We start from the raw sequence: 27,674 nt of genomic DNA, 5'->3' as shown, positions 1-27,674 counted from the left end.
TGTCTATGGGTGCTCGTGGAAGACAATTTCTATGGACTGAAAACTAGAGAAAGCTGAAGTGATTCTGGTATTTTACTGACCTCTGTTGATCAGAAAAAAAAGTCCCTAAGCGAAAGCAGACAAGTCCTAGGGCTCCTCCAAAGCCCACAAACCATATAAAGAAATATAAGTATATACTAAAGTATATACAAGTGGTCTCGAATGCTCGACCTCAAAATGGCCCATGGGGGCAGACTGCCAAAATCATAAGCCCCCAAAGGGGAGTGACCCTTGCCCAAGGGGCCACTCCCCATTAAACACACCCTGGTGGTCCAGTGGGCATTTTTTTTTACATAAAGAAAAGCTGCCCCCACCAGGGGGGCAGACAAAGCCTAAATTACATTGCCCCCAAAAAGGGAAGTGACCCTTGCCTAAGGGACCGCTCCCCCACCCCATGGTTTTGCTTCCTTACTGCCTGCCTACTATGTAATGCAATTTCAGTCTGTTTTTCTTTACAGTATGTATGTAAAGCACTATACCTACCTACGGGTCAAGCTAGCGCTATATAAAACTTTTGAAATAATTAAAATAAATAAACTTTTTAAAAAAATGGCCCCCAAAAGTGAGTGACCCTTGCCCAAGGTGCCACTCCCCACTACATTACAATTAAAGCCGATTTTAATTAAATAAAAAATGTCTGCCCCCCCCCAGGGGGCAGACAAAGCAAGTAAATATTGCCCCCCAAAGGGGAGTGACCCTTGCCTAAGGGGCCACTCCCCACTATATTACAATTAAAGCCGATTTTAATTAAATAAATATGTCTGCCCCCCCGGGGTGCAGATAAAGCAAGTAAATATTGCCCTCCAAAAGGGGGAGCGACCCTTGACCTTGCCTTGCTCCCCCAAAACAGAAAAAGATTGTGCAGCAGGAATGCGCAAAAGAGGCATCGAGGGAAAGGAAAACCCTTTCCTTTCCCTCAATGTCTCTTTTCACAAAATCCCCCCCAGCCCTAAAACTCACCTCTGAGTTCACCGACGCGCAGGAATCAAAAGGCTTCCTGCTCGTCGGTTATCCTAGGGAACCCTCAATGACATCAGCGCGCCTCGCGCACTGATGTCATTGATGACGCGAGGGTGGGGCGGGGGGGGCAGGGTAAAGTCTACCCCAGAACAAATACGCTGATCGATCACCCACAGGGGTAGCGCCAGCGCTTCCCCCGTGGGTGGGTGCCATGATGAGCTGGGCTCGTCATGAGCACACAGCGAATGTATGCTCATGACGAGCCCAGCTCGTCATGAGCATACAAGGGGTTAATATCAGATCATGCTCCAGTTTACGTAGACTTTGATTTGTTACCTTTTGTCCCTCATGCTGGTAAATGGCGCTTTAATAATACATTATTAACAGACCCTAAATTCTCTAGCAAATTCAGCTCCTTTGTTTCTAAATTTTTTTCTTTCAATTCTACTCCAGATTCCTCCCCTGTAATGATTTGGGGCTCTTTCAAGGCTGCAGCCCGAGGCTTTATAATGAACTTCGTTTCACAAAAAAAGAAATCTTTTGAACTCCAAACTGCCCAGTTACTTACTAAGATAAGCGTCATGAATATACGTACTATCATTCGAACACTGAATCCTCTTTAAAGAATCTTGTTGATGCAAAACTTACCTTCAACAAATTATCCACAGAAGCTGCATCCTCATATCTTTAAAAGGTAGTTCTCGCTATTATGGAGGTCAAAATAAGATGGGGAAATTACTGGCTAATTACTTGAAGATAAGACGAGAACGGACTAGAATAGATTCCATAAAGGAGTGCCAAGTGCACTTCATTATTTAAAGACAACGAGATTTTAAATGAGTTTGCTTCCTTCTACAAAACTTTATATACCCCTGAACAGCAAAGAACCCCAAATGCTCTTTCCTCTTATTTTCAATCTATTGAATCCCCTCCTTCTCTTAATACTGATTTTAATTCTTTAGAAACTGATATCACTTTGCCAGAAATTACACATGCAGTTTCGGTATTGAGAAGAGGAAATGCCCCTGGCCCGGATGGGTTTACTATCGAATTCTATGCGCATTTTGCTAATCTACTCCTTCCAAATCTTTTATTACTTTTTAACTCTTTTACTGCAGCATGCTCTTTCTGTGGAACTTTTCAAGAGGCCATGATTTGTTTAATTCCTAAGGACAATAAAGATCCTTCTCTATGCAAATATTACCGCCCAATTTCCTTAGTCAACATTGACTACAAGATATTTGAAAAAATTCTCGCTCTTCGTATTGACCCTATCCTACCTAATCCTATTGGCCCCGAACAATTGGGTTTCATAAAAGGTCGTTTATCATCTGATAATTCCAGAGTCTTTTTCAATATCCTTAGCAAAGCTTCTTCTCTTGATTACTCCATTGCTGCTATAGCTTTAAATGCTGAGAAAGCTTTTGATAGGATTGGTAAGGACTTCATGTTCAGGGCTTTAAAATGGATAGGATTTCCTCTAAAATTAATTTCTTTCATTTCCTTACTTTATTCGGGTCCCAGAGCAACTATTTTTGTTAATGGCAAAACATCAGATTATTTTCCTCTCTGTAGAGGAGTAAGACAAGGTTGTGCTTTATCTCCCTTATTATTTATAATAGCGTTAGAACCCTTTTTAACCAAGATCAGACGAGATACTCTGATTACGGGTTTTCAACTTGATGCTTCCCAAGTCAAAATGTCTGTATATGCAGACAATATTCTTTTATATTGCTCTAATCCTGTAACATCTATCCCCTCCTTTCTCAGCCAGGTTGATATTTTCTCTCAATTATCTGGCTATCGCCTTAACTCAGACAAATGCGAAGTTCTGCCACTTAATGTACTATGCCTTAAACATTATTTTTTGCATACTGGAATTTCTTGGCAACCTTCTAAAACAAAATATTTAGTCTCAAGTATTTCTGAAACACTAAAACTAAATTTTGACCATACCATCAAAATTCTAAATGACTCTATTGAACGATGGCACCAGCTTTTTCTTTTTTGGTGGGGACGATCAGACTCCATTAAGATGAGGCTTTCGCCTCTGGTTCTTTACATTCTTTCAATGATCCAGGTACATATTCCAGGATTTTATTTAAAAAACTTGACTCCCTTTTAACAAAATTTCTCTGGAAAGGTAAACCCCCTCGGATAGCTTTATTCTCCTTGAAAGCAGACAAATCTAACGGTGGTCTTTAATTCCCTGATTTCAAATCTTATCATTATGCTTTCTCTCTAAAACAGTCTTCACCCAGGCTTTCTCCTGAACATAGTACTCATCCCCCTGTATGGATCTCTATAGAAAAGTTTTTTGTGTCCCCTTTTGATTTTAAAGAATCTCTTGCATTTACTAACAATATATCTTCTTTTCGACCTCCCGTTATTTCTCATGCACGCAAAATTCTCATCCCCCTTTTACCATCTTCTTATCCTTCTCCTTCCTCTTTAGACCAACAACCCATTTGGCACAATAACTTATTGCGTATGAAGAATCGCACCATTTGCTGGAAAGCTTGGAGACGTAAAGGTTTGTTTTGGATTTCTCAATTATTAGTTAATGACGTTCCTTTATGTTTTTCTGACCTTCAGACATTATTTTCGTTGCCTTCATCCTTTCAATCACAATATAATATCTTACTTCCTTCTCTTACCCAATATCTTCATTCTTTATCATCTGCCCCTAAACCAACCTTGAGATGTTCCACTCTTTTTCCCTTATTAATTTCTTCCCCTTCAGCTTCCTCTTTATATAAACACATATTTCTTTCCTTGGACAGAAACATGACTAAAGCTGAGTTGGCGTGTGAAAGGGACTTGTCAGAGTGCTGGTCGGCCCTCATCTGGGATAAATTATGGTTCAAAATTCACAAAACTTCCAGAGCTGCTAATACTTCTCAAACCCTTTATTTTGTTTACCAACGCTTTTTATTTACTCCCGCGACACTAGCTTCTTTCTCTACGAACACTTCTTCTACTTGCTGGTCCTGTCCTTGTATGCATGCTGACTTAAAACACATGATTTTTGATTGCCCCACTATTTCTCACTTTTGGCAATTAGTCTAATGGGCCCAATCACCATCTACCTTTAAATTAGTGGATCTATTACTGGCAATAGCCCTACATTTAATAGAATCCCAAGGGACTCCATGTAGAGGTTGAAGATGACAGGAAACTCAATAGAATAGAACCCCGGAGGTCTCTGCAGGTGTTAGGAATGTGCTTGGACCTGGAAATGCTCTGATATCATTGAGATGGGTAAGAGGAGAAGCCCATTCCCATTCCAACAGCTTTATTCGACACATTAAGTCATAAAAGAATTTACAAAGTACAGATAAAAATTAGTTAAATAGAACATCTGCAATAGTATATCATATAAACTAGATGGAAGAACACGCAAAGGTAACTTTTAAAAATAGAGTATGTACACTTGTCTTAAAAATTGATAAAATCTCATTATAATAAAACATAATTTAAAACATTTAGAATATTACAATTTAGCATAGCATTATTAAGCAAATTTAACACTTGATTCAATCTAACATCTGCTATGCTAACTCAATTGGGTACAGTTAATGACTTCCTCAATTAACCTGGATTAGACATAGGGAGTCAATCTAACATCTACTGCGGTGATTCTATTGTGTGTAGTCAATCACTTCCTTACTTATCCTCGCCTAGACGTAGGGAGTTAAATCTTAATGTCCATGACCACCCAAAGTATTTTGCCATGGCTATGACAATCGTTGCTGATGTGTCAGTCTGCAGAATTCTTTCAGCATCGCTAGCCCTTCTTGTACCCAAAAGCTTAAAAATTGGTAGCAACCAAACATGACGCGGGACAAAGAAAAGGCAAGTTAGGGAAGATGGATCACTAGTTCTAAGTGTATTTTACTGGATCCATTCCCAATACCTATCCTTCAGAATCTTCTTTGCGGGAAAATTAGAATTTATGGGATCGTTCCATAGTGAAATCATGCCAGTGCTAGATAAAATGTCTCTAACCGCCCATAACCATTTTATGCGGTGCGAAGTGTCAGCCCTTATTATATCTTGAAACCCTGCTGCATATCCTGCAAGTTCGGGTGTAGTCCAAAGTCTCTGCCAGTATAGGAGGGGTCGAAGTTTAGCACATTGGGGTACTTTGTGGTAGCCTAGTGATTTTCCTCAGGAACCTATTTTCTGAAGATGTGAGTGTTGATAGGTTCTCTCACCCCCAGAGTTCTGATCCATAGAGAACTGAGCTGATAACTTTCATGTTGTAAATCTCAAGTGCCGGGCTGATGGGCTTAGTGTGTGAGGTGTTATGTTCCGTATGTAGCACCCCCAACAATTGCCTGTGTTTAAGGAATGCCAAGTCAATCTGATGATTCCATTTCAGGTTTTCCAGAATGTTAACCCCTAAATAGGTGAACTCTTTGACATGTTCTAGCGGCCTATCATTCTTTTGGATGCCCCCCTTGTAGGTCCTATGCGTGTTAAATACCATTAGTTTTGTTTTTGACACATTGACCTCCAAGCGCCGCTGTAAGCAAAACTCCTCAAAAGTTTTCAGGGCTTTCTAGAGTCCGCTTGGGGTCTTGGAGATAGTCAATGTGTCGTCCGCAAACATTAGTATGGGGATTTTTTTCACCTGCTAGTACTGGGGCATCCGAAGGGATAGAACTCATGCAGTTCACTATTCCGTTGATGTATAATGAGAAGAGCGTCGGAGCCATCACGCATTCTTGCCTGTCGTTTTTTGTGTTTTTCTGGCCTTCTTTCCCCTGTTTTCCCGCCTTGCTCCAGCCTCTCCCTTCTTCCCGCTTTCTTCCAATGTTTTCCCCATTAGCCTAAGCTAAGCTAAGCCAGCAACAACCCTTTTAAATACTGGTCCTGCCAACACAAGTAAATGGGCTTCGCTTAGTTCGGGATATACCTTAGCTCTCAGGTGCCAAAACAGATTGTAAAAATAAGAAGGGGAAAGAATGGGGAATTTTGGGGCCTAGAATACAACCAACAGGTCCAGGTAGGCAGTCCGTTCGTAATTAATGAACTCAGAAAGGGTCATGCAATATCACAGTACTTTTGGGTTCCCACCGAAAAACTGTTCTGCCACCTCATCACAGATGAAAAGGGGGTGGCACTGCCCAGCCTCTTCCTTGCGATAACGGGCAAGGACGGGCCCGCCCTTTGCCCGGGCTTTGCCCGGGCGTGGCCCGCACGCGTCCCGCTATGGGGTCTCACCAGCATTGATAAGGGCTCAGCTGACTTCTCCCTCTCAGCTAGCTGTGGGTGGGAGACACGCGTTGCACTCTGGGACTTGAAGTCCCACCAGAGTGTGTGTCCAGGCGGTAGCGATGGAAAGGAGAAGGGAGAAAGTGCCCCTGAGATGGCAAGGGACAGGAGGCTCAGAAAAGAACACATCCCCTCGCAAGACCAACAAGGACGCTAGAGCTGCCCCACAGATGATTTGGGCGGTAAGAGGAGAAGCTTAGAAGGACGAAGCTAGTGAATACCACTTGAGAGTCAAGGATCAGCTTTATTTTCATCAGAATGGGAAAGTCTATGATTTGTAAGGTAGTTGTCTCTATGCTGCACCATGATCTGAAGCCGGATTGATAGTTGTACAGGAGATAGGAAGCATTGATATGAAGTTGGAGTTGAGAGTAGATTACTTTTATGATGATCTTGCAGATGAAGGATAGGTGAGTGATGGACAATACTTGGCAAGGTCATTAGAGCCTGCTGGGAGTTTCATAAGGAGTGGAAGGGTATGAACTGTCTAGAGAGCTTCTGAGAAGATGTCTTGAGTGAGGGAGTTTTTGACAATGGTAGGGGCAATAGAGCTTCTCAGGAAAGGAATGAAGGACAACAGTAAGACATCATCTTCACCAAAGGTGGCTTTGAGTGAATTGAGTATGTCTAAAGGGCAAGCCATTTATAAGATTCAGGGAGAATTGGAAAGAGTAAACCTTTCATTTCAATAAAATGAATCTCCTCATACCAAAATTAACTTTGGGGGTATTGGAAAGTCATGGCAGCTGGAGGAAATGCTACCCATTCATCTCACAAGCTGGTTTTGCCCTGTTAACATACCATACCAAGAGGCCTCACAATTTTTATATTGCCCGAGAAACTTTCATAGGACCTTTGAAAATTAAAATGTTCTCTTGCTCAATGCAAACTGCATATTTTTATCTATCCTTGTTTTTTTTAAACATTCCAGGCTAAAGGCATGTGCATTCTCCCTCAGTTGTCTAAGGTGTATTAGCCTTGACCACACCCTTAATCAATGAAGACAGCCCATTATTTTAGCACTATTCAGACTTCATTCAAGAATTTGTCACGCTCTTGTCCCCAAAATAGATTCTGTAGTCATCCTGTGTTAATTTGATCACATTAACACAGAGAACTCTTGATATTTTTTGTTCTGTGAGCAGATTTGATCAATTACAGACTGAAATAGAGTGGACTGATGAAGCTGCTACAACCACATTTTACAGTGGCCTGTTAGAAGAATTAAAGGACACGCTGGCATTAGTGGTAAATCAGCTTCCCATGATGGAAGCCTAAATAGAATTGATGCCTCAGATTGAAGGACAGCAACACTTTCAGAAGAATGAAAAAAGAGGGAGGGTTTACCCTTCCATGATTAAGGAAATAGAGATTCCATCAATATCGGAGGAAAATGTAGAGGAATCTATGCAGACTGGGAATCTGCAAAAGTCCCTTTTTGAGAAAGAGAAGAATCATTGTTGCAAAGAGGGACCCAGAATTTACTGTGGTAAATCAGATCATTTTGTTTGTAAACTAAAATCTACTGGGCCTGACCTTGACCTTCAAACCCGGACAGACTTTAAGAAGCACATTATTATTTACTAGTTGAAGGGATAACCCTCAATAGGCAGTGTGCTCTTTTGATTCTAATTGACTGTGGAGTTCCTGATTGTTGTATGGTCTATGAATTCTTGAAGATAGCAGAAATATAGAGACAGAATAAAACATGTGCAGAACCCATCCAAGGAATAGATGGGAACCCCTTAAACTCTGGTGAAATTTCACAAGCTACTTAATTTCATTTCATGTTTTTTTCTGAAGGAGACGTAGAGTAGGGGTGGGTGAAATATTCGCTTTCTGCCGGAGGAATTGGCAGAGTTTTGGCGACTCCACATTACTCTTGTAACTTGGAATTCTGGCTAAATGATGGTAATCGCCACGTGGAATAATTTTTTCTCATGCACATCTCCAGACCGGTAAGTTGATGAGCGAGATTTGATGTTCCCTAGCACAATTTCCTTTTGCTAGGAGGACATCCAGTGAGATTTTTCTAATGTGGGTGTCAAGACTGTTTGTGGTCAGAAGGATGCAGCTCGAGTGTAAAATCTATACAAGCGACAGCAAAATCAACTCGAGCAGATGCACCCTCTTGTGCATCACATGGAGCAAACAACCCAATAAGGATTAGAGGTGGTGCTGAGTGGAAGACTGCCTTTAACACCCGGCATGACATTGCACTTTTTGTGTAGTGTGGGGGTGAAGGATCAGGTAGGGGTCTGTGCAGTGCTTGATTGCTTTTAAGAGCTTTCTACTTCTATAGGCAGCTTCACTGATGGCTTTGGCATAATAAGTGGATTTCTTTGATGTAATGAGCTATCTGCATGATGCATAGAGGGACTTCCAAAATGTAAGGTGATGAGTGGTCCTGCTTCTCAATATATTTCATTTCCTGTCTGCAGTTGGAGCTTTTGCTCTTGGGATGGTCTTTGGAGTGCCAGGGTGTGAAAGGTTAATCTAGCACTTGCACGGTTTAGTAAAGCATAGATATTTGCATTTGTGGTAACCATTTAAAATCGTGTTTTTTAAATAATTCCCTAGGAATTTTTAAACCAAGCACCGGTAGGCACATCACCAAATCAAATACACAATATCAGCAGATTACATGTAGTGATACATAAGAATTCCTAACATGTCATGCTTGGTTCAACTATGCGGCAATTCAATGTGATGGTAGAAAACTGATGTAGAATTTGGCAGAGGGACTGTATCACAAGAAATATACACAGGTTGAGAGTATCGGAGGAGGGAGTGTAGAGTGAGAAGATGTGTAGTGGGACAGAGTGTGCAAGGGGTGAATAGAAAGAGGAGAGGAAAGGGTAAAGCTAAGGATAGATAGTGATGAGTGATTTGATGCAGAGTAAGTGTGGTAACATTTTTATGATACAATTACTCTTCGTTACTACTCTAACCATACTGAGCCTTTTATGATTAGACAATCTGCAGCACTTCCATTTACTTATAAAACAGGCAATTATTCTCTGATGAATCTTTCTCTGCAGATAGGAGGGGTGGAAATGAGGGTGTCCAAACAACATGTTAGCTGTCCAATGAGGGCCATTAATTGACAGCCAACTCACAGATGGAGATTACATCTAGGTACACCACTCTTAAATCCAAGCTGAAGAAATAAAGAATAGCAACAGGAGACCCAACCGCCTGAAGAAGTTGAGTCGAGTTTAGATTGTGAAGGCCAAAAGACCTACAACACATTAAATCATTAGTAAATAGCACTGTTTGAATGGAAGAACCAACAGGACTCAGTCATTGGCTCAGACAGATATTTGATTAATTTGCTCATCGTAATAAAGATTGAAAATTCATTGCCACAAGCGATTTCTTGAGAATTTCTGTTAAGAATATTACAACTTGTATAACAGCGCCAAACATTTAAGCAGGCTATTTCGGATGGTTATTATCAGGATCAGTTTAGCGAGTTACAAAGTCCCATCACCATTAAGGTGGAAGGATAGCTTGTTGTCTAACGGCTCAAGTCATACAAAGATGGGGAAAGGGCGAGTCCAATAGCATAAACAAGAAGTAAAAGAAATGGAAATATGAAAATGGTTCGGCAAAGAAGGTTTAGCCCATCAGCTACCAACTGTAGCATGAGCAACGCAGTCCGAAAGTAAGAGAAAGTTCTCAAAAAATGATCAGCATTGCATCTAGGTCTCAGAATAGGAAAAATCAGAATGGGGTTGCGATGCCTCTCCTTTGGCCTTTCTTCTTTAATAAAGTCTCTAAGAACGTGTCAGTGAGGTAGAATCACACTGCTATCAGAAGACTATCATATGTTCAGCTTCACATAATGTGACCACGGACACTTGCAACAGTGAGATGCTTTCCCATACTAGTCATGAGAAACTAAAGATTTGAGAGTCCACACAGGCCTAGTATCGGTAAAAAGAGATACAAAGTAATCATCTTACAGTAATAGCTGAATTCGGTTCCCACAGGAATATTTCACTGTGCGCGTTGAAGGAACATTCAGGAATGTTGGGATGTACACATATACAAGACAAATAAAGCAACATTTCACTAGTGGAAAATGAACCATTGTATTAAGTCAGGGGAAAGGTTAGCACTAGAGAAAAGCATTTTTGAAAACACCTTTAAGTTAGCATCACACGTTTAAATGAATAAGCTCTAAACAAACGTCAAATATAATGTCATTAAATCAATTCAAATAGAGAATATATAGAACTTTCACAAATCATTATTAAATGAAAATAGCTAACATTAGAAATACCCTGCTATCACAAATTTTCTCAACATTCATATAAGTATAATTTTCTAAATTCCCATCACAAAATTTGTTTTGCATTTTTCGTAAGCTAGAGATGTTCTAGTATTACTATGAGAGATTTCAAGCTCGTATCATGTTTCTACATGACTTTGCACCAACTATTCGAATTGGTGCATTCTCAACAAAAAGCATTAAAAATAATATGCCATTTTAATTGCATCCCAAAAACTTAGAACACAACATTTTCACAAGAACCCTTAATTGTACAACATGTATATATGTATTAGTATTGCCTCATAAGCATGTTTTCTTCATCTTATTTTAAAGCACGAATTTGCAGTGCTTCTACTACACTTGTCTCATTTTCATGTGTTACAGTGTCTAACATGTGCAAAGCGCTCTGATACCCAAAAACTTCGGGTCAAGTTCGCACTATATAAAACTCTGTGTAAATAAAATATATATATATTGATATATATATAAGTATATGTTTACTGTACTTAACTACACATTTCTGTACCTTGATGATATAATTGTTTTTACGTTCCATAAATGTGAAGCTAAGAATAGTAAGTCTATACTTCCCTACATGCACTTCCCTTAATGGTATTTTGGGTCTCGATATTTAGTCCAGAAAGGGCTTATAATAGTTTGTACTCGATATTCTGACACATAAGGACTGGGTTTTTTTCAAACAAAGAGCCTACATTCAGCTCAAGCGGGAGAATCAAGAAAGAAAGATTAATCATAAATGCTTATTGAAAATGGTCCCTTGCTCCTCTGCTGCAGTGACTGTAAAGTAAGGCCAAAGAAAATGTCTAGTGAATTTGAAAACGTGTTCTAGCTCTCGGATATATTTTAAATACAGGACTGTTGAAATTATTTATCCGTTTAACTACCTAAAAAAACAGAGACCTCAACGTGTGACAGGGACATATCGCCCATCTTGCGTGACCCTATGGTAAAAGGTGCCACTTCCAACTGTCAAACTGTCCAAAACTGTCGGTAAGTGGGACTCTCTGGAACCTTGAAGCGACCTATGAAAAAGTCTGCCATTTCTGTCTTTGTAAATATAAACAGATCCATTGAATATTGTTGCAATAACAAGTGAAACACTGATAGTTCTCTATCTTGAGAAATGCTTAATAAAACCTCTTAAGGAGCCGAAACATGTAGATAGTCTTAGATTTACATGGAACAAATAACCTGCCATATGCATCTTATAAAAAAGTTGTTATTGTTTCCTATCGAATAGTGGTGTGAACAATCTGTCAGAGAGCTTGTTTTCATTGTATTCATATTGTTCAATGTGTACTATCGACTTGTGTTTGTGAGTTACTCAGTTATGTACTTTTTATTATCACCTATGTTTTATTCACCGAATAATTTTTTTAACTTTGAATGCAAGTTGATCAGAGAAGTGTTAGAACATTAAATTACTGTTAAATCAACTGTGTTACCTACAGTCATATTTTGTCATAGTGGTACAGGGAATTTATTAATTAGAGGGCCATTTGGAAATCCTCTTTCTTTGTGTTATTGATTTTCTGTCTAATATTGTTATGTTAGTGTGTCATGCCCATATATGGAGAATGGTGTCTGGGTGTTTATGTTTACAGTATTGGGTTTGTTAGTGGGTGTCCTCGTGTGCCTTCTTTTCTTGGCCCTTCTTATATTTTTTGCAAACTTGCATGTATCATTTATTGTTTTTTTCCATCCAGCTGTTTCCTGAAAAGATTAAGCCATTCAGAAAGGTTTATCTTCATGATTATAGTTTTGAAAACAGTAACCCAGCACTGCCTGAACGGCATTCATTTGACATATTTTCTGCTGTGTTTTGCAACACATTCCATCTGCAGTTAAATCTTGACCTCATCACAAAATGATGAGTCAAATGCACCTAATGGAGACATGGTTATTTTTTGGGGCTAGCTGACTTTGAAGTCAGGTATACAGGTTTGTATTCATTGTGAAACTTAACTCTAGTATGGGGTGAATTTGTTTCAAAAGTGGTTTTGTTAGTGAATTAGAAATTACATTTAAAAAGTTAAGTTTACAAAACTTATCGGTGCAAGATACAATGGTACTGATTCACAAAAATGTCTGAAAGCCTGTTACTAATATTGCCACGTCCCCTGTAAAGGGGCCACATGTGACCCAAATTGCACTCACCAGAAAACAACCATATCTCCAAAACATAAATGTTGGGTTTGGCAAATCTTTACATTCTCCTGGTTCAGCAAACATTGTTCTTGAGCCACACCAATATGATGAAGTCAGGACTAAGGAAGTAGAATTGAAAAACCACAAAGTGAAAGGCAGGCATTGTGGTCATCTTTAGGATGGCCCTCTGAGGGGAACCCTTTGGTCTGGCTCCACATCCTTCAGGTCAACGCATGAACAGGCCATGTGCAGGAGCTCACTGACATGGTGAATGACAGTGTGAGAAGAGGAGTGGGAACTAGAGGCACACAAAGATCCAGGTAATATATATCAGCTATGCCTACTGTTAGACATGGATCAGACCGTCAAGAATCACACTGAGCAGTTTCTGATCAACATCAGACACCCCACTTTCACTGCTTTTTCTATTGAAAAAACCTGATTAAAACACCAGGTAAGGTTCAATGCACAATGTAAATATTAGCTAAGGATCACCTCACACACCACAAAACAATGTTTAAACAGTTAACCGTTCTTTGTACCTGTTTGATATCGCAATACACTCCTACTATGCCATGTTCATCAGTTGTGAAAACTTGGCTGGTCCTTAAGCACCAGAGACATTTATCGCGGCCACGCCATAGATCCTCTATGTCACAGTGATGCAACCTGGACTGGCCACATAGCCCATTTCAGTGACACAGCCTGGTAGGTATGTTGGTAACATGTAATCACCCACGCTGTCTCTACTGTAGGTGATGACAGGTCCTTCATTGCTTTATCAGGTGCCTATTTCATCACTCCCTTGTCTCCCTCGTGTGTGAGTTTGCACCTATTTAGTATGTGCAGCTTGCAATCCTTCTCCACATTCTTACAATGTTACACGTACAAATGCCCTTTTAAACCTTCCTTTATCTCCATTTCAACCTTCCTTTATCCCCACTGATGTTGTTGTAGAAGCATGGCCTATTTCAAACAGGGTTTACAGCAAACCCCTAGCACAGACGGGTGTTTATCAACATGTTTCAGGCTACAGTCTTTCCTCTTCAACACTCAGCGGTCTTCCCCCACTGTTTTCATTAAATCGTGTTGTGGATAGGTTTCTTTACATCCCTGTATTATTTTGTATTGTATTGATTCATTTTGGAATTTGTGGTTTGGGATTTATAGCAAAAATACATCAATTGTCAGCATGACATTTTCTCCCAAATATGTCATTACAATGTTCCAAACTCACGCCATCCACTTAATAAAGCAACCACGAGCAGTGGGTGTGTGATGCCGCTTTACCCTTCCAAATTTCCAATTGCATCACTCCCAAGTTGCCTATAGATATCTACACATGCAAATTGCTACTTATACAATGTAATCCTAGCCTTAGTATAATTTACAAATTTGTTTGACATGAATATGACATGCATTCATAACTGACTTCCATCAGCTCCAGTCTAGTAACATTCCCTTTCTTCCACCACCACCAGGGTTTTAATCCTGCTGCTAGAACTTATGGTGTACTACCATATACAAACATACTTCCTTTCTCCTGGAGTTCCCCTATCTAGTAACATGCATACTTCTTCATGTCACATCAATGTCACCTTTGCTGTCCATCAAAACTATGTTACAAGTGGCACACGCCACCGAGTCCTCATGCAACCTTACTATGCACTAACACTTTGATTTTTTTCCACAGCAGAAGTTACAAAATTCCCCATTATTCCAGCCCTATCCACCAGAGTGAGCACCATGTCTACACTTCCTGCACAGTCTTGACAGCATAATGGGTTCCTCAAGGCCAGATAGCCGTTGCAATAAGTCCCGGCGAAGCCATTGAGTTTTTGCATGAGTGCTCTGAATAGGAGAAATCTAAACTTTGCGGCCTGGGAAAGTTCCTCGTCGGACAGACACTTTCAGCATCTTCTCCTGGAGAAGAGTTCTACCTTTGGACTTAGAAACATTTTTGGAAGTCAGAGTTCATTCAGCAGGGCAAACCACCAACTTAAATCTGACCATGCGAAGTCTGTGGCAGTGGTTTGGCAGAGGTCAGGTAATAGCCTCTGCTTCTTCTGGCTAAAATACTTGGAAACGTTTCTAAGTCACAGCTTTTAGGATGCGACAATAGGAGTACACTCTGACACTTATTAAGACTAGTGCCCACATTTCCCAAGCTATCATGTCAGGAGAAGGTCACACCTCCTGCCAGCCAAGACCCTTTTGTTTTCTTTCCTGAGAGTAATTCACAGCTACCAACAAGCTGTCAGGTGACCTTTGGGGTAATCTCTGAAATGGGTACTAGATGCTTTTAGGCAGAAAAATGCCAAGGTGTTAAAAGTGGCATTCTCAAAATAGTAATCTAAAATCCGACTTTACCATCAGATTGGATTTTTAATTCCTTGAATTATGGTTCTAGCTGTTCCCAAACCAAATGTATACATTATAAGGTATTATAATCTAACACTATGCTTTTCTATGGGGGAGTCAGCCTTACTGCAGTGAAAAATGACTGTGGAGATTTTCCACTGCCAGAACATGCCTTCTGGGGATTTGGGCCCTACCACAGGGATGATTTATATGTATTAAAAAGGAAGGTCTAGGCCTGGCAAAAGGTTTCTTTTTCCAGGTTGAATTTGCATTAAAACTGCTCACTAAAGCTACAGGACAAGTATGAAAACATGCTTTGCGCTATTACTTTAGTGCTAGCACAATTGATCCTGCAGTCCATTAGTGACTTTTAACTTACAGGCTCTGGGCACACATATACTAGGGACTTATAGGGAAGTTACATATGCCAACTCTGGCATTAGCCAATTTTACATGTGATTAGGGGTAGGCGCACATACACTGGATACCAGCCGCGGTCGGTAGTAGGAGTGACTGCAGGGCGGTGACATGGGAAGGGGGAGGGCAGGGTGGGGAGTAGTAAACTATGGATTACGGAGGTTTACAGGTAAGTTAACATATAAATTAATAAAACGAATTTCGTTGCGTGCACTGCATCGCATTTGGGGATGCAGTGCACGCAACGAAATTTGTTTTATTAATTCATATGATAACTTAACTGTAAACCTCCGTAATCCATAGTTTACTACCCCCCACCCTGCCCCTCCCCCTCCCCACGTCACCGCCCTGCAGTTACTCCCACTACCGACCGCGGCTGCTGGATACTGGACGGCAGCATTGTGTCAAACTTCCATACACCAGCAGCACCAGTCGGAACATTGGTGGGGAAACATGCAAAAAAGTGACCTTTCCTTCCAGTCCTTAAAGGAGAATTAAATCCCTAAAAATGACCTGTACACCTAGTACACTGATAAAATGGTTAGGGTGACCACCTGCCCCAGGTCAGTACAGACACTGGAGCCACTGCTGGACTTTTATGCGATAGCCTAATTATACAGGGTGCTGCAGTCTTATTGTACTTGCATTTAACTGATTAGAATAACACCTAAAATCAGTGATCTGTAGATTGAACATTCAGGACAGGACACAGTGTCCATAGTGACCTGGAATGAGGAGGTCACCTATGTAAAGCAGAAATAAAACATTAGCCTTATTAGAAATTAAAATTTAAAAGACACATTAAATGCCCGGTAGGGCCTGTGGAACTTGGTGAATTACTTACCACTATCAACAGGGTAATCTGCCTTACTGCTAGGATAAATTCTAGCTTCTGCCACTTCTCATTGGGGCTCTCATTCATAGGGCTCTTTGACCCAGTCTGTAGCATTAAGACAAAGGAAGCCTTCATTTTTCCATTCAACACATAACCTAGAGCTCCCCTGTGAGCAAAAACCCCATTGATTCCTATGCTTAACCACTTTAAACACAGTAGGCCAGGATATTCCAAAATATTTAATTTTTCATCTAGACATTATCTTTATAAGCCGCTGAGCATTGCATTGGGATACACATTCCTCCAGACATTAGCTTTGTAAGCCGCTAAGCAATACATTGGGATGGGCAAGAAATCCATTGAATTATGAGCAAGGGGGAGTAACCAAAGCCAACTGTAAGTCCATAAAAGATACACTAGGTCTCATCTGAGATGTCAGTTCAAGCTGACTGCAGGTGCGACCTAAAAAACCAAAGGACAAGATTAACCTCTGTAGTAGTACTCCATTCACATATTTTTGTAGACATTTCATATTGTTGAAGCTCCATTATAATTAATACATCGTTTGCATATTGGGAGAGAAAAGGAGATGAAATAGGGGACTTTTGTAAAATGAATTTATTCTGGAATTTGACCTGTTTGTATGGAGTGGTTGATACAGTTCTGTGATCTAGAAAGGATAGAGCAACTAATAAAGCCGCAAATTAAGAGCCATTTCAATTCATTTAAATGTGGATACATTGTAAAGCTCTCTAAGCGGCCCCCACAATGAAAGATAAGTGGGAGTTTCAAATATAAGCATTTAAAGGGCCAAATAGGCGGTCTCTATGGCAAGCCTTCGTCTTTAAAATAGCACAAAAAACACAGTCCAGCATCCCAGTCTTGAAATTGCACATCACCTACGTTTACTGGCCTTATGCATTTCCCCCCTCCCCCCTCCGTACATCGAGAGCACTGATTTCATACACAGGGAGGGGGTGAGTTTTTCACACTGCTTCCTGCTGCCCACATTCAATAATGAGGGCTGAAATAACAGAAATGTTGTTAATGCACAGAAAGTAAACAACGTCAAAAGATAACCTTTGGGGTACTGAGACCGCGACCACAACGTCCTTGACTTCCTCAATCCTCAGCTCCTAATGCCTAAGCGCAGTGAGATAAAAGGCGAACAATCCACCATCTCAGCACCATTACTTGTGCAAATCTGTTTCATTTTTGCTTGTGATATATTGTCAGTGCAAGAAGAGGCAGCAGTTTCCGGTTAGTAAATATTTAATTCTCATTTCCTTCCAACTTGGTTTTGAGTTTCATGACTGACTATAATGCACTTGTCATTCTTCTTTAGTGAGGTCTGATGGTCCACTTCATTCGCTGGGCAGAGGGACTGAGACGGGGAATGATCAGAGGTTGGTAAAGGACCTGGTCTGCCTGGTAGTAAAGGTTTAGTCCAGGAAATCTCAACAGGTAAGTTCATCATGGCTGCCATAGTAATTGTGGCCATGGGAATACCCCACATACACCCTGCATGCACACCCTCCAAACACATCATTCCCAAGTTGCAGGCACACACACACACTAATACACACACAGATACACACACAGATACACACAACACACACACACTTCCACATACACATTCATATCACTGGAATTGAGAAAAGTACAGTTAGTTGTGTTTGAAGTTGCAAGTATTTCCCTTCTCAGACTCTGAAGTTGGATCCAATACTTCACTTTGCAGGAGAATACCAACCCCCAAAAATATAGTAGAAACATATTTTTCTAACTTTTATTATGACCCACACATGAACTTTTGTGAAGTTGCCAAACTTTCCAGTCTATAGGAACGTAGAGGTTTGTCAAATACACAAGGTATCATAGACAAAGATAAAATGTTGCACAACCCCTACAATGTGTGTGAGTGTTGGTGGGGCCAATATTTTTCGAACGATTAATGCATTTTTTTTCCGATACATAATGACATACATTCCACTATTCGTATACGAATCACAACATTGCTTTCACGGAGTATACTTGTTCATACTTTATTGTATTGTTAGTTAAAACCATTACACATATTCTTGCAAATGTAGAACAAATGCATTATGATTCTTGGATTGGGTGCTATATAATTTGTCTCCCCTAATCAGAAATGAAACTAGAATAAAAAAATTGCGAAAGAACGATTTAACAATTCAATAAATAGGAAAATAAAACAAAGTGAAAGAACTTGGTGTAGCATAATAGTCTTGCGGAACTAAGATTTGATAAGTATGCGTGTTGCATGGGGTACGAATTTGACAGATTTACAATTCGATTGTGTTTTTCACCAGTCAAGTATGAAAGCAACGCTTGGAGACACGTTCTAACATGTAAATCATGAAATGCTGGGCCTAGCAGTTTCTTTGGTATACATAAGTTAATAGGGGACAGGTACACAGGATGTGTGAAAGCGTCACAGTCTTATAGCCAAAAAGTCCGCCGCTCGTGGTGGGCCCGGTATATTTCCATTTTCATGTAAAGTCCTTGCGAGGAAGGAACCCAGTCTGTATGACATCATGGCATGGTTCGAATGTGAAGAGTAGATAATGATCAAATAATGTTATGGTGTTAAGTCATTGTACAAACAAATCACTGACCAGCTATGAGCCTTTTTAACAAGTAAACGTTTATCTTTAGAGAGTGAAAGTTTGGCGGCTTTGTGAACCATTTTTTCAAAGATGACATTGGGTATGTAATCGTCCAAGCTCTCTCTAAGTTGCAAAGTTGATAAGTTGACATGGCTGTTTTAAGATGGTTTCACCAATGACTGCGAGGATTTACGCGTTGTACTTCCATCCACCATAGGCTATTTATTGTGTCAGTTGGGGCACCACATACTTTTCTGCAAAATTTGATGAAAGCCCCTTTCCTTGTGAGAACTTCTTTGGGTAGGTCAAATGGCAAGCATATCTGGGCTTGCGGGGAGCTTTGTAGTTGGCATAATGTTCTATGCAAGTTGGCTTGTTGAGAGTCTAGCTGGTTGGCATCTTTACCATGTAGTATTTCAGACCCTTATACTAGCGATAGTAGAAATTTGCAATTGATCACTGTGAATATTGTGGTATATTATGTGGTATGGTTGTGCAACTTTGCCATTGTAGTGGAGAACTGTGGTCTAACTTTATTTTCCTATGCAGATGGCACACAGTTTATGTTTACTTTGTCATTTGATACGAAGCAGAAAGGTATGCAGTTCCTAATGAACACTATAGGTTGACGTGTGGTTAGCGTGTAATGGGTAAAACACTAAGAGTAGGAGGAAATTTCCTCCTTTTGGAAAAGAGACCCTCACACCCCCCAACAGTGGGGTGTCTTGCTTCATCATCGGGTCTGCTCCTTAACGGGTCGGCGCTGAAATACCCGATTGGCCCCTTAACGGGGCCTTTTGGCGGAGATCTTTATTTCCTTTTGCCGTAAGGTACCGTGCATGTGAGGGCCCTAGTGAGTGTAGATATAGTGAAGGTAGAAGTGAGATTAAAACAGAAGGAAGAGGTCCACCCAAAACTCCTTTAATGATCGTGGCCACTCTCCTGATTTAAAAACGTGAAAATCGCGCACCCCTGTTATAAGGTCACGGGGCTGTGCGCATTTGGGGTCAACATGTTTCTTGCCAATATTTCAATTAGAAGGCAATTCTTCAGGACCAAATCAAGATCTATCCACACTTTTTGGTAGTGGTACACGATTAACTAATAAAGTGACCACCCATACAGCACCCTAAAAAGTGGTACCTGCAGATCTATGACATCAACCCAGTCTGGGTCAGAGAGGTGTCACATCGGTGGCCGGCGAGCTCAAACACTGAATAGTACAGTGTCTTCGAAATCCGCGCATAAAGTCAGCAGACCTACCCCAGTTCGCCGGTCCCGCTGGGATGTCTTTGTCATTTGCACAGGACCCTGGTTCCTCTGTTCTCAACCAGGACTTGAGCCAAATCTCCTTATGGATGAATAACAACCTGTTCAAGCTCAACCCATAATACGGAGGTCATGGTCCTGGGTAAAAATCCCTCTCTTTGGGGTCCTCAGCATTGGGCAGCATCCCTAGGGGCTTTCCCCAATCCATCATCCAATATCAAAAATCTGGGCTTTTTGCTGCATGATAATCTATCTATGAAGCCTCAGGTAGCCAAGGTTACCTTCACCTGCTCTGCGATGCTCAAGTGGGTGAGAAGGATTATCTGAATACTTCCACTACTAGCTCGAAGGACTCTGATTCAAGCCCTTTTTCCATCCAGGCTTGATTATGGCAATGCGCTGTACTTAGGTATTGAAAAGACTTCGATTCAATGACTACAGCTTGTTCAGAATTCAGCAACCAGACCTCTGTTTCAGCTGCCAAAATATGCCTTGGTTTCACATCTTTTCCATGAGTTCCACGTGCTTATGATTACAATGTGCATCCAATTCAAAGCCTTGTGCTATATGCACAAAGCTAAAGTTGGCCTGGGTCCTCATTATATCCAGGAGTTGGTGGTGCCCCATCAGCCCACACATATGGTTAGATCAATTTAATAGGCCCTGTGTACTGTGTGTAGGTTCAGGTTGGATTGCATGGATGGCCACTCATTCACTGTTCTGGGTCCTTGACTGAGGAATGCTCTTCCAGAGTCTTTGAGGAACCGTACCTCACTTATAGCATTTTGTAAATGCCTGAAGATGTGGTTATTTAAACAGCGGCTAGGCCACCTATCCCTTTTGATTAGCACCAGGAAACCCTTTGTGGGTAGCTGTAGCCCTTTATAAGACTTTAAGCATTAAACAATACACTGTAATACACTCACAGAACCATCTTGGGTCGAGTCAGGCTCATCTGTAAAACCTCTAGCTCAACCCTGGGTAGCTGTGGCTTTGAGCAGCAAGGCTTAAACAAAGGAACTAGTGTAAAGCATTTAAAAGCATCAAACAATGAAATAAAAAAATCACACAACACAAAAGAAATCTGACGGATATCTCTAAATATAGGATATATTTTTATGAATTTTTAGACACAAAGATGAGCAAAATCCACCATGGGGTTTCAGAGGTAAAGATTTGTAAATGAAACGTAAATCTCAAGGTTTTAGTCCGAAGTAGACGCTAAAGTAATGTAAAGTTTGCAAACTTTTGAAAAGCTTGAAAGAGTTGTGTTTGGCTACTCTGGCCCATGTCGGGTGACTAAATCCAACAGGGAGAAGGTCACATGGGCCAAAAAGGGGTAATTGAACAGGTACCTGAACACCAAAGCAGTCTCAAGTCCAGTTACACACTTTACCTCAAGCCAATCATAGACTTTAATGGAGTGGTTCTGCTGTGGATGCAGGATGCTCGGGATGCTGAAAGATGCTAGGGTGCTGTGCAGTCAAGGAGGGTCTTCCTGGGGTTATTCTTCTGTCCAATGGAAAGGTGGAGTGACTTTGGCCATACACATCAGAGTCCCTTGAAGTCCTCTGTGAGCCAGTAGAAGTCTAGCCGTGGCTGAGCTACGGATCTTCAGACAGAGAAGGTCCAGTGATATCCTTTGGTGAAGGCTAGTGTCCATCTTTTGGCAACCAATCTACAATCAGATGACTCTCCTGAGTTTGGCAGACAAGGTGCTAATTTTGAGAATGGTTTGGAGACCTTCTTGCAACACGTCAGTGGTCAGCAACGATTCATTGCGGGTGGCTACTGACTTGTCAGAACGGCCTGGTTCAGCTTTTATGGCCCTTGTACTGGAAAAGGGGGTCAGCAGACTGAGCCTTGGAATCACGACTTTGGTGCGGGTGGATGAGCGACTTTTCCTTGAGCCAGGGACTACAGGCATAGTCCTCTCTTTGCTAGCCAAAGATGCAGAAGGTGCAGTCCAGCTGTTGCTGCAGTCTCTCTTGCCAGGTCCAGGGGTCGGCAGGGCAGTCCTTTTTTGGTCCTTTTTTCCATTCCAGATGTGATCTGAGGTTCAGAGTGCCAGGGGCACCATATTTATTCCCAGAAAGTGCCATGGGATGATGATGCCGTCACTTACCAAGGGGCTACTAGAATTCCTCCTGCCTTGTGATGACTTCCATAGATTTGTGGGATTTAGCAACTCCAGAGTGCACTATTCTGCCCACTTTCAAAATGTCTGAACACTACCTTAGATGTTAGGAGCTTGGTAGCCCACCGTAGAGGTGTGGCTACAAGCCCACAGGCAAACTGGGAAAACCGTTTTAGCCATTGGTTTCCCCTCTCTGTTCCTGCCCCTGCCTAGCTACCTGAACAAAGAGCAGCCCTAGATGAAGATGATTTCCATTTGCCCACCAAAGGCGGCTTCCCCTTTGAAGCTTGCCTTTTGGGCTAACATCCTGTTTGGCTTCCTGAAAGGGGGAAGTAACACCTCTTTCTGTAGCAAGCCTTTATTGTCCCTGAGCCTGGAAGTCATCCACACTACTCCCCACGAAGGCAGAAGTCTGCCTGGTGTCCAGCAGCTGTGAAAGGGAACCTGGATATACTGGGCACCCGAGTGGATTTTTTCTAAGAGTTGTCTGTCCTCAAATGTGGTGATGACCTGAAACTGGTCCCAGGATGCTCGATTCAGGTCCAGGGAGGACCTGGTTTGGCAGTTCGGGTTGGACTGTTCCCATGAGGCACAGGGTCAAAACTGATTTGCATATGGCTGGGTCTAAACTAGGGTGGGATGGTGAGCAAAAGAACAATGGGTTTAACCCAGATCTATTGACTGGGGGTAAATGTTTGATCTGCTCTGCATTCCGTCCATCATTAATGTGTCTTTTGCTTTCCTTAAATGTAGCCTTGTAAACTTGGGCATCAAGTTGTTTTTGTACCCAGATATATGTAATACCTAGAAGTATTCACTTTAATAGACACATTCAGAAATTAGCCAGACTGAGAGGTGAGTGGGTAATCTGTAATAGGCAATAGGGCTACCAACTTTTCCAAATCAAAAGCAACAATTTGGAGGTTTTGCTGTTAGGACATTTTTAGGTATATGTCCTACTTAATAATATGCATCTCACTGCATTAGGGCTTGATATGCCTTCCTTAGGGGAGACTCACATATATTGTTAAGGGAATTGGGGGCTTTGCTAATGGTTTAAATGGCAAAGAGCACTAGAAGTTTAAAACTGCTCCTACAGGCTGCAGTGGCAGGCTGGGAGTCATTTTGTACTTTGTCACACACAGGATGGTACAATCAGTGCTGCAGCCCTGGGTGGACACTCTAACTTGCATGTTAACATCTAATAGGGACTAGGGACTTATAAGTACGTCAGCTTATGCCTATTGGGGATAGCCATTTCAACATACATTTTGTAATGAGTTACAACACTGGCACTGAGGTCTAGCAGGCCTCAGTGCACTCTCAGAATTGAAAAACCAGCCACAGCAGTTTAAAACTAGAGTTTCCCCAGAACAAGTGTTCTTTTGCTGCAATTTTGGTTGGCCATTCCAGTCATATGTCTTGTGGAAATTGATCACTTTCTGTATCTGGTTTTATCCTAAAGTGCCATAGAAATGAAAGAAAGAACATATTTTTATCATGTAAACCAGTTTTGATTTGGTCCTGTTTGTAATGCGTGTTGGGCGGCTGGTTGGTCTTTCAAAAAGTTTCCATTTAATACTCTAAATTCCAATGAATTAAGTAAATGTGTACAAGAATCCACCGTTGTTTCTTTATGTATCCGTTGAGGTACTTGCACTGCAATGTTCCATTGGTGGTTCTGTAGGACTGTTATGTTCTAAGAAGTACACTGCAGAGGAGTTGCACCCAACTGACATTGTCAATAGTGTGGCCTGATAGGCCACTCATAAATTGTAATATGGATAACTTTGAAAATTGCTGTGCCTAAACAAAGTGTGAGCAAATTATTGCAGTTCTGCATTAGCTGTTTTACTTCAGTACACAAGTTGAAAGCAGAACTTTGCTTTGAGATTTTAATTACAGGGATTAAGAAATAACTTGGGAATTCTGCTGTGATTATTTTCATACTTACATTCTCTGTTTGGGTCTGGCTCAGCTATCAGTGCCTAAACCCAGTGTCTGTTTTCAGTGTTTAATTTGTGCCAGTAGTTGCTGGTGGTGGGATCACTGCTCATTTTGGGGGATGGGGACTTATATTCCATCAACAGACTTGGATAGATAGCAAGAGAGTGAAGCGTATAAAAGGGAGAGAGAAGCAGGAAGAGAGTACCCGCAGTGGGCTCCTAAGAAAAAAATTGGCCCCTCACTTATTTTGTTTTTTATAAATTAGGCACTGTGTCTGCACCTCCTGTAACACAGTCTGTGTCTACACCTTCTGGTCTGGGTCAACATCTGTTGCTGCACTGCATGTGTCGTGCACATTGGCTCTTGGGGGACACCCTTGGAAAAATGTTAAACAGGCTTACTCGTGTGTGGACAGTAGCTTGCAGAAGCAGTTCCCCTTTGGCAGAAAGAAGCTGGGTTTAATGTATATCTTAGTTTTGTGTGGACTTTTTAAAGCAAATAATCTGTTTCTATGCATGCCACATATACTTACTGCAGCAAACAAGGATCATGTGTTATGCAGGCCCTACAGAAACTAACTATAAGCACCTTTGCTGAGGACACAGTAAATACTTGTGCAGTGGCATAACATATGTCTTTGGAGTCCCTGCATTGTGGTGTGGGGGGCTGAGCTTCAGGGGACCCCTCATGAAAGTACCCTGGCTTGAGCGCTATTGAGTGACTCCGGAAGGGGGACCCCCCATATACTGTGCCGGGCCCCCTCAACTTTCTTTACGCCACTATACTCATGTAACAAGAGACCTAGGGTGACAAATTGGGTGAGAGGATACAGAACAGACCACAAAACTCTTCATCAATCAATCAAGATTTGTAAAGCATGACTGCCTCACCCGTGAGGGTCTCAAGGGGCTCTGGGGTTCATGCTGCTGGATCATGCTCCCTGTGCCTATTTGTTGAACATCCAGGTCTTGAGGTCCTTCCTGAACTGCTGGAGTGATGGTTAGGCTCTGAGGTGTAGGGGGAGGGTGTTCCAGGATTGCGACGCCAGGTGGAAGAAGGAGCGGTCTCCACTGTTTTTGTTTGGAGGATGAACTGGGTGGCTTCTAGGGAGAAGGATCCAGGATGGAGTTTCTTGTTAGGTTGGTGGAAATTCACTTGTTTGTTGAGGTATGCCAGTCCTCCGTTGTGTAGTGCCTTCTAGGTGTGGGTGAGCAGCATAAACTGGCATCTCTTTGCGACTGGTAGCCAATAGAGATTCTTGAGCTAAGGGGTGATGTGCGTCTTTCTGGGGAGGTCGAGGGTGAGTCTGGGTGATGTACTCTGGATGGTCTGGAGCTTTCCCATGAGTTAGGCCGTGATTTGTACGTAGAGGAAATTGCCGTAGTCAAGTATTCCGGTGACGAGAGGTTGTGTGACCATTCGCCTGGTGTTGGGTGGGAGCCATCTGAAGATATTCCTGAGCATTCTGAGGGCGAGGAAGCAAGAGGAGGAGAAGGCACTGACTTGCTTCTTCATAGATAACTGGCTGAAGAGGATGATGCTGATGTTGAGGGAATGTTTGGTGGGTTTGGGGTTGGACCCAGCTTGGTGGCCACCATTTGTTGCGCCATAGGGTGTCCTTGCCTTTCCCAAAGATGAGTAATTCCGTCTTGTCTGTGTTTAGTTTGAGATACTTGTTGTTCATCCATATGGCCACATCCTTCATGCATCTTTGGAACTTGTCTTTGATGGTTGTTGGGTAGTTTGTCAGGGAGAAGAGGAGTTGGGTGTCATTGATGTAAGAGATGATGTTGTGTCTGTGGCTCCTGAGGATCTTGGCGCAGGGTATCATATATACATAGAAGAGGGTTGGGCTGGGAGATGAGCCTCGAGGTACACCGCAGGTAATGATCTTAGGGAGGGAGGATGATCATATGAGTTCTTCCTGAAAGGTAGGATGCGATCCACTTGAGGACTGCTCCTCGGATTCTGATTTGGTGGAGTCTGTTGATCCGTGTGTGGTAGGATACAGTGTTGAAGGCTGCTGTTTCTCTGTGGTCTAGCAGCATTTTGATGTTGTTTGTGGTTGCGACTAGAGCTGTCTTTGGTGCTGTGGTTTGCTCTGAAGCTGGCTTGGGAGGGGTCCCGTAGGTTGTGTTTCTCCAGATGGCTGGTTAGCTGGATTTTTATAGCTTTTTCAATGACCTTGGCTGGGAAGGGGAGCAGGGAGATTTGTTGGTAGTTCTTGGGATCTCCTGGGTTGGGGGATGGTTTCTTCAACAGCGGCTTCGTGTAGGCATCTTTCCATTTCTGGGCGGAAGTGAGCAGTGGTGATCAAGGAGTTGAGGACCTTGCTGAGTTCTTTGTTGATGGGTTGATTGCTGAAGTTGAATATGTAGTGGGGCAGGGGACAGCTAGGGCTCTGGAGGGGATAAATCTCATTAGTTTAGAAAACGCCACTTCATCGAAGCAGATGGACATCACAAAACATTTAAACCCTACATGAATCTGCCCTACAAAACTACTAACCTCACTAAACATCCTATTCTCTTAACTTTACCCACCCTCACCCCTAATTGATTACCCCAAGGAGACTGCCTGTCACTGTATCTATCTCTACTTTCATAACTAGCTTATTTCCTATACTTATAAACAATGGAATTCCTGCCTTCAGCAATTGTGAACTTACTTCCACTCCCCTTTCCAAACCGCTTCACCCCCCCCAACATCAATAAAACCGATCCAACATGCAAAACAGCCTAGTCACAACTCATTAACGGGGGATAGGAGGGTGGGAATAACTAATGTATTTAACCTATATCTCCTGAAATCTTACCAGCCACGGTGTTACAACCACAAAATGATGGCTGGTAGCTGAAAACACCCACAAATTAAACAGCTGGCCCCACCCCGAGCCACCAATATGTAGCCCACTGCTACAAACCTCCTAAACTGTACTACCTCGCTCAAAAAGCCCGGAAGGAGTTCAAAATTTCAAAACCACTTTAGCCTCGCACATCTTTTATAATACTGAACTGTTGATAAAATAAGACACATTTTAGTGATGCTATTTTGAGTTATAATCTATTCAAGAAACCTTACAAATTAAGTTAGGCATGTCCAAGGAACCTCCAGCAGACCTTGACCAGTGTGAACATCTTAAGATATTCATGTTAAATGAATGTACATACAACAAGTTTAAATGGATTGCTTGTATATGCGGTCAGTTATTTTCCTGACAATTGAATGTGTACACCCCTGACATAACTGCTATGGTGATATTTTGCTAACACATTAATTTATTCGCAAGTGAACCTACATTTCAGCACTATTATTTCAATAGAAGACCACATAGCAACAACTTGAATATTTGCC

Source organism: Triturus cristatus, chromosome 3_2, assembly GCF_964204655.1.
Source record: "Triturus cristatus chromosome 3_2, aTriCri1.1, whole genome shotgun sequence".
Lineage (NCBI taxonomy): Eukaryota > Metazoa > Chordata > Amphibia > Caudata > Salamandridae > Triturus > Triturus cristatus.
Note: the sequence above shows the minus strand (reverse complement) of the source record.